Below are 8,777 nucleotides of genomic sequence, written 5' to 3'. Positions count from 1 at the left end.
GGTGGGAAAACTGTGACCCTCCAGACGGTCGTGTGATGGGGGGTGGGGTGGCACTCACCTGACACAGCAAGGAGGGCTGCAATGTGCAAATGCTCAGGCAGGAGTGCCGGATTGGCTTTGCTGGTGTCACTGACCTCCCCTCCGCTCCCCCCCCTTCTTCCTAGTAAAAGCAGCACTGACTCAGCTGCTGGGAGGTCAGCTGAGTGCTGCTGCTCCACCATTCCGTTTCTGCAACCAAATGCTGCTGGATGATCGCTCCTATTATCCCTGGCCAATGGCCATCACATGTTTGTCAATTCTTATCATATGCTTGCCAGTCAAATGGAGATCCCCTGCTGGCCAAACCACATCTGAATATGTCACAAATACATTGGCACATCTCTGGAGGACCAGAGGTTTCGCATCCCTATCTTAGTGGTAAAAAAACCACTCTGAAGTAGAACACCGCAGAAGAAGAAAGGTCTTTGTTTACACTTATATATGCCATAATGCACCACACATTTCCATATATACTTACCACACAGAATTTGTAGGATATGGTCCTTGGGACACATATATCAGAAGCTCACCTTTGCGTGCAGATCCTTCACCTCTGATACGTTACAAAAGCAATCACACAGCAAAGGTTTTTGTTGTACTAAGATGCTTATATTAACATTTCCACTCAGACCTAAGAAATCATGCTGTCTTCTTATGCTATGCATATTTTGGTAAGTGGGACTTCATGATCAACAGCTTAATGTTCTGTTTGCAGTAAAAGTCCCTACCACATCTTTCAAAGGAGAGAAAGTTCAGCAAAATTGCATCTTTCTCTCTTTCTTTCATGGTTGCATGAGTCATAAGTAGCCAAAATGGAGTTCAAAGAGCCCCTGGGTAATTAGGATCTTTGAACTGTTTCTGAGTCACCTTGGGATAACTGTGACTGCACAATAGATAATGTGATGAGACGTGTAGACAGAGTTTGCATCAGCAGTCAGCATCATCGGGCATCTGCTCTAGCTTAACCACTGCTAGGGAGTGCATTACTAATACCCTCAGCCTTACTACGCCTCACCCCTTTCTTTGTTGCCTGTTCACCTGCCCTCCCAAACTGTGTGATGGGACTAAGGAAAAGGAGCAACAGTTTCCACTCAGTTTATGGGGCAGGGCCATAGCTCAGTGGTACAGTATCTGCTTTGCATGCAGAGGATCCCAGGTTCGACCAGGTAGGGCTGAGGAGACCCTCGTGCCTCTCCAGATAGGGCTGAGGAGACCCTTGCCTGAAATCCTGGGGAGCCACTGCCAGACACTGAATACTGAGCTAGATGGGCAAAGTTCAAGGCAGCTCCCTATGTCCTCTGCTTCTGGGTGGTGGCATGAATTGGGACCAAAGGGACTGGGCAGGTGAATGGGTAGCAGAAACAGAAGCAGCAATAAGGAGAAAGTGAGGCTTATCAAGGAGGGGAAAGGCCCTGAAGTCACCATGTCCAAGAGTCCCTGAGCATAAACAAACTCCTCAAAGCAGACAATGACCTAGGGTGGAGCTACATTTGGATCCCCTATCTGTGTAGACCCTGAAGGAATAAGAAGATTATTAATCTATTCATTGCAGCCTTTGGGAACCTGGTGCCCTCCAGTTGCTTTGCACTACAACTCCCATCAGCCCCAGTTGGCTCATGTACTGGCTAGGCCTGATGGGAATTGTAGTGCAAAGCAACTGGAGGATATCAGGTTGCCGGAGGCTAATTTATTGGATGTTTCTGGGTTGTATAAAGACAACCTTTTCTCCTAACAGCGAGAACATTGCAGAAACACCTGGCTCATGCAATATGTCTCTTGTGAGCTTCAGGAGAAATGAACACTGTTGCACTGGATCTTTGAGGGTGCGTCTGGAGGGGGTTGGAAGCTTTTAGTTAACACGTGCTAAGGCTCTCCCTCCGATTCCAGGACTGTTGTGATCCATTACTGCCTCTGATGTTTCTCTGAATGTCACAGCTGTCTCAGCCCTGCACCGTTGATGTGGTGGAGCTCTTAATTAAGCACGCAAATGGGACAGCTGAATTTGCTGGAATGTCTTCTCTGTTTGAAGTTAAGCCTGCGCTTCGGGGCTTACTGGATCCAGACCTAGATAAGCTCCAATCTCTTAATGGGCTGGAGAGCACAGAGCAACAAACGTCCTCCCTCTGCACACATGCTCAGACACCCACATGAACACACAAACAAACTCTTAGCAAATGAGGAATTAAGTAAATACATAAATGTGTTAGTTTACAAACAGAACTGTTACTTGTTACTCAGAGTATTAAACATCGCTTTTCCTTTCCCCCCTTCTACCTCACTGGCTGGCTTGCTCTCTCTCTCTCTCTCTCTGTGTGTGTGTGTGTGCGCATGTATGTGTATGTTTTTTGCTAAGCTGTGAAAGACGTTTGTTTCAGTTGCCAACATCTCTGCAGAACTAATGTGGGTGGATTGTGACAGATATAATTTCTCCATCCCACAGTTTCATCAACTTGAGTTCTGTTAAACTATACCCGCTGGGCTTAGCTCCTTTTAAAGTTTCCGCTTTGACAGGTAGATTTATTAGTCTTGAAATTTGTACAAATCAGATGTCACTTGTGGCAACTTGTCAAAATGTCAGTCTGGCGAGGGAGGCATGAAAGGATTTTCTGGAGAGAGAGTGAGAGAGAGAGACTGAGCCAGACGGGAAGCAAGCTTTAAAGAACTCGAGTAACAGCAGAAGAAAGGAGGTTGTGGCCCCTCCCTGTTCCTTGATCCTAGGTTTTGCTTTATTAAATACATAGCGCCAGAAAGTGGGAGATGCCATTGGAAACCAGTCTTCTGCTTGTCAAGGCTGACAGCCTGCAGAGATAGCCTCTGCCTCTTATTGAATGAAGCTTCTCAGCTTGCGATGGGGATACTCAGTGGGCAAGCCAGAGAGACAAAATTTTAGCCCAACATCATCGCCCTTCAGTATTTCAACCATTCAGTTTGATCTCTTGACAAGCATGATCAATGTGGCAGAATGAGTTTCAGAGGATTCTGTTTTGAACATTTTTTTGGGTGGTGGTGGGGAGCTCAGCATTCGCTGAGGGTACATGGAAGGTTTTTGTTTTGTTTTTTTAAAGGAAAATGCTAAAATGCTGCAAAAGAAGGCAGGAAAAGCCAGGTTAAAAAGTGGGATTTTCTGCAGTTTTCTTCAGGTTCCACAGCAGAATAACTCTCTTTTACTTTGGTGAAAAAGGTGCTCAGCATGGCTTATCTTTTATCCATTGGCATAAAGTTAGCAAGAATATTGTCAAGATCCTCCTGATGGCGGGTTATGAATAGGGATGTTGGACCATTCCATTGGAAGCAGAATCTAGGACTGTGCACAAGACTCCCCCTTATCTGGGCCAGTGATACAGTTGGTGAATGGACGATACAATCCTGATGGGGTCTGTTTCCCCAGCATGTTCCCTGCAGCCTTCCCATTGACAGCCCCAGATCACTCTGGGATTATTATTTTTACCAGTCTCGGCCCATGTCTGGATCCTCCTGAATTAGCTTGATTCAGTTCAAAATTCGGCCAAATCTAGAGTCTACTCCTAGCAGAAACGAGATCAGAAATCACCACAGTTCACATGTTCGCCCAAGGTCAGGGATGGTATTCACCATTATTTCATTTTTAGTCTGCAAACATTACCTAATAATTATATTATTTTCTGCATTGTTTTTGCTGCTTCCTGTCCATTGAAATGCATCAAAGTTATAGTGAGTCACATAACTGATGGCGTTAGTTTTGGCCCTACAGAACAATGAGAGGAACACAGTAGGTTTTAGCAGAAGTCAAACTGTATCTGAACAGAAGGAGCGCTGTTTGTGACAGACACTGGATTGAACAGAAATCACTGCCTTCTTGCATTCATAGAATCATAGAATCATAGAGTTGGAAGAGACCACAAGGGCCATCGAGTCCAACCCCCTGCCAAGCAGGAAACACCATCAGAGCACTCCTGACATATGGTTGTCAAGCCTCTGCTTAAAGACCTCCAAAGAAGGAGACTCCACCACATTCCTTGGCAGCAAATTTCACTGTCAAACAGCTCTTACTGTCAGGAAGTTCTTCCTAATGTTTAGGTGGAATCTTCTTTCTTGTAGTTTGCATCCATTGCTCCGTGTCCGCTTCTCTGGAGCAGCAGAAAACAACCTTTCTCCCTCCTCTATGTGACATCCTTTTATATATTTGAACATGGCTATCATATCACCCCTTAACCTCCTCTTCTCCAGGCTAAACATGCCCAGCTCCCTTAGCTTTTTAGTTATGAAAGAGAATATAGAACAGATATGAAGCACCTCAAACCCAGGGCCAAATGTGGCCCTCCAGGTCTCTCTGTCTGCTCATTTGGTCACACCTCCTTCTCAGTGACACGCTTCCCTCCCCCCGGCCGTACACCCCACTGGCCTTGCTTTGCTCCCACCTTGAGTGTTTGTTCCTGGATGGAGTGCATCTGTGGACTCTGTTAATGACTCCTGCTTTGATCTGGATGCATGATAGAGAGGTTTGTGTGGAAACTAGCCTATTGTGCACAGATAAAAGTTGCATTCTTTATTCCACCCACTTTCCCCAGCTAGCCCTGCCCCCAGCATTGTGTACAGGCAACTCCCCATTTGTGCATGTTGGACACACCATTTTTGGTGCTGGAAGGGGGTGGGGCAAGCTTATGCACACCAAACTGACATGTGTGGTGCCTCGGAACGCAACCTCCACACAAATGGGGAGTTGCCTGTACTTTCATTAGCACCCCCTTAGTATCCATGGATTCAATGTTGGGCATGTGGGAGCACACCTTGCTCCAGCAAAGGAACAATCAAGCACTCACTTGAACCTCCTGATTGGCCCTTTGAAGCCCCACCCTCACCAACCTCATACCTGATGTCATTTATTATGCCAAGTGTAGGGTAGGTGGGCGTGGCTTTTCCAAAATGACCTGGTGAGCCAAATGGGAAGGCCTAATGGGCCAAGTTTGGTCCATAGCCTAGAGGTCCCCCACCTTTGCTACAGATCTTCATGCTGCATTTGCAGATGCCTCTGGGCCAGGATAAGATGAGCATATGGAACTGGAGTAGTGCTAGCTGACATGGCCACACTCCTGCATTCCTTCAGCTCAGTGGTTCACAATCCCCCCCCCTGTGCCACATTTTCAGAATAAAATTTTGCCCACACCACACTGAATCTTTTTATTGGTAGCAAATACATCGGAAAACAAAAAGAAACAACTCCTAGCAGGGCTTGACTTATAACATAGAACACAACTACTTTGTAATATGATCATGGGACATCCAGAAAGTATAATGCAATGCAGCCATGTAAGAACATGAATCATATCCATAATATAATTATAAATGAGCCTCTTGCATATGTATGTATACAAATTCAATGAGAGGTGTGAGCTTGCTTTTGCCAGGTGATCTCATTTCTATGAGGTCTAATTTGAGACAAACAGTCTCTTATCTCCTCATCAACACAAATTCCTGTTCACAACAATACGTCATGGAGAGCTGTAGAAGAACTTCTTGAAAAGAAGCATGGATTATGACTGTATATCGGGGGAAAAGTTATTTTGATATTATATTATATTACACTGAAATGTTTAAATGTTTATTTGATCATCCTTGAATCTTCCTGCCACACTTGCCATCCTCTCCTGCCACACCAGTGTGGTGCACCACACCCTTGGAGAACCACTGGTTCATCTCAGTGACTTGAACCATCAGAATGTGGTTCCAGAGATGTTCGGAACAAGCCTAAATCACACTTGTACTTTAATTTTTTTTAAAAAATAATGTCAACAGCAGGTCTTGGGGCATGTTGAGTATAATAAGGATCATATCAGATGCTGGATTGTGACTGTCTCTGTTCCCCTTTTATAGGGGTCAGCAAACTTTTTCAGCAGGGGGCCAGTCCACTGTCCCCCAGACCTTGTGGGGTGCCAGACTATATTTTGGGGAAAAAATAAAAATGAACGAATTCCTATGCCTCACAAATAACCCAGAGATATATTTTAAATAAAAGGACACATTCCACTCATGTAAAAACATGCTGATTCCCAGACCATCTGCAGGCTCAATTTACAAGGTGATTGGGCTGGATCTGGCCCCTGGGTCTTAGTTTGCCTACCCATGCCCTTTTAGATAGGATAGCATTGATTTGTGAGCCCTCCCTCAATGCACAGGGTTCGATTACATGATTTCTATATCTCCTTCCAGCCTTTCAGTTCTATGGTTATAATTAGGAAGGCCCTGGAAGCCATGTGTGCACATATGCACTAATTAGTCATACCCAGAACAACCTGTCATCAAATTGCCACCATAGTTGCTTCTGTTGAGTTTTTCTTTCCAACATGAGCAAGGAGTTCTGTGGTGATGCAATGAGAATGAAGCAACATTGTGAATCTTCCCACCTTGGCCACAATTTCTGAGTGCAAGTGGCTTTATAGCCAATAAGGAACAGAAAAAGTTGCCTTATAAGAAGTCAGTCCAATGGTCCGTCTAGCTCAGGAGTAGCTCTCCAGATCCCTCTCAGTCTTGGAGGATGGCCTAAAAATATATGATTGGGCACTAGTAGAAATTCATATTTTTATATCAGCTTTATGTTTACCATGCATGCACACACAGTAAACACATGGATATAGTTGGCAGTTAAAGGGGTTCCTACATACACCTGCAACAACCTCTTCTCTATATAGATCAGTCAAGTGGTTACCTTTGGGTGCCAAATTGAATCCTACAAATTCCTTGACCACTGAGGAAGACATCTCGGGAGTCAAAACACATTTGATATCCAGGTTTGCTTGTCACATCAGTTCGATGTATAGGTGTCATTTTTGAGAGATGCTATCTAGATCATTATAGATCTCACTGACTGGCAGTGGCTGTCCCAGGGTTCAGTCTGGGGTCTGTCTGAGCCCTGCCTGGAAAAGTCAGGCATTGAGCCTGCATGCAAAGCAGGTACTTCCCCCAGGCTGCAGAAGGGAAGAGAAGTGTGTTTGCATGTGTGCAAGCAAAAGGTTATGTTTGCTTTTGCCCCAGCTCCTTCCTATTTCAGCTTCACGTTCAGGGATTACACAAGTGTACCTTTGCATACACCTCAAGGAAGCAACATACTTCAGCTACAGATTCAGGGACTGCACAAATTTACCTCTGCATACATCTCAGCGAAGCAACAGATGCAAATGAATTATTGTTTCCCCTTTCTCTCGGAGAGGTGTTAACTAACCTAAGTCTTCAGGAGCTGCCTGTATCTCTTTTACATGTGCCTCTGTCACCAACTCATTCCATGGCTTTGCACAAGTCAAGATTTCATGGCTTGGAACGTCCCAGCTACAATACAGGAAGTGGAATATCCTGTCTCACAGGGCTGTTGCTAGAGGGGTAAACAAGAGGGGGACAGTAAAGTAGGAGCAGATGGCTTGGTGGAGTGCCACACTCACCTGACCTCCCATCAGCTGCATTGCTGCTGCTTACTGGGAGGGAGACGGGGGGGGGGGTAGGGTGGTGCAGTGCCAGGGCACCAGCAGGAGCACACAACTGCAGTAAGATGTGTTGCACAGAAGGACTCAATGCATTTCCACACCCTGAAATGCCACAGAGCAGGCAAATGGTGAAAGGATTAAAGCTGCAATCCTAACCCCACTTTCCTGGGAATAAGGCCCATTGAATTCAGTGTAACTTACTTCTTAGTAGACATGGTTAAGACTGTGCTGTGAGTGCATGTAACTAAATACAGCCCTACAATGCTTTAAGTACTACTACTACTACAATGTAGTATGTTCTAAACTTGCTTTATTTAAAATATATTTACAGCACCAAATGGTTGGAGGCATGCTGTTGTCCATGAGATGTTGCTGTACTCCAGATCCCATCACTCCTACCTACATGACCATTGGGCAGGGACTATGGGAGTTGTAGTCCAAGAATAGGGTTGCTATACATCTGGTTTTTCCAAGACATATCCAGAATACTGCAGTTGGGTTAGTGCATGTCGGCAGTTCCATTTTTGCCATTTATCCTTAAAAATAGCTCAAAACTTTAAAAACAACAACTTTTCTGTCTGGATTTTCTGTCCAAATGTTTGAAATATGGCAACCCTGTCCCAGAACCTCTGGAGGGCCTGCCTTTCACTGTTCTTTTTGCAAACAGGGATCTGTGCTGAAATGGGACAGGATGGACTTGCACACGTGAAAGTGTCATGAACCAGAAATAGACTGATTTGTCCGTCCCTAGCTATTGTGCAGATTTGAAGTGGCAAGCCCACAATGTAGGGAATGGGACATTTTTCAGCTTGAGGGACACCTTCCCTTGTGATAAATATTTGGGGGGGGGTGCACATGCTACCAGTGGGTGCAGCCAGAGGCAAAAGTGGGCTGAGCAACACACACACACACACACACACACACACACACACACACAACCTTTGCATATTAGATTAGTTCCCAAGCAGTCACAAACCCCACACTCTCCTCCATTCAGGTAAACAAGAAGCATTTTCAGAGTTGAAGGACACATTCCAGCAAGGCAAAAACACTCAAGGATGGTATGAATCAAGGACAGTGAGGGGTGTAGTCTGGGGAGAGGGTGTGTGGCCAGGAGAGTCCTGTGGTACAGATACAGTGGCCTCGATGACCACATTCAGTCCTGGGTTTGAGATTCCCCTACCCTTCGCCTACAGGAGGTTTGGTTTAATTGACAGCTCCCATTGCAACTCAGATTGCCTTGCCGTGCTGTGCCTTGCCATCAAAAGAGACGGAGGAGGGGGAGGA

The 8,777-nt window shown here is 45.4% G+C and overlaps 1 long non-coding RNA gene across 1 annotated transcript in view; it reads right to left on the bottom strand.

The window, feature by feature from the left end:
* The window catches only part of LOC308574282, a 10,724-nt gene extending 9,866 nt beyond the window's left edge, over positions 1–858 (bottom strand). Inside the window, exon 1 of the long non-coding RNA XR_014002437.1 lies at positions 570–858. This is a non-coding gene — a long non-coding RNA (uncharacterized lncRNA). The remainder of the gene's footprint in view (positions 1–569) is intronic.
* Positions 859–8,777: the final 7,919 nt, after the last annotated feature.

Source organism: Podarcis bocagei (assembly GCF_964188305.1).
Source record: "Podarcis bocagei genome assembly, chromosome: 15".
In the NCBI taxonomy this organism is placed as follows: domain Eukaryota; kingdom Metazoa; phylum Chordata; class Lepidosauria; order Squamata; family Lacertidae; genus Podarcis; species Podarcis bocagei.
The sequence above is the reverse complement of the archived record's forward strand: the minus strand, read 5'-3'. Positions and strand labels throughout refer to the sequence as shown.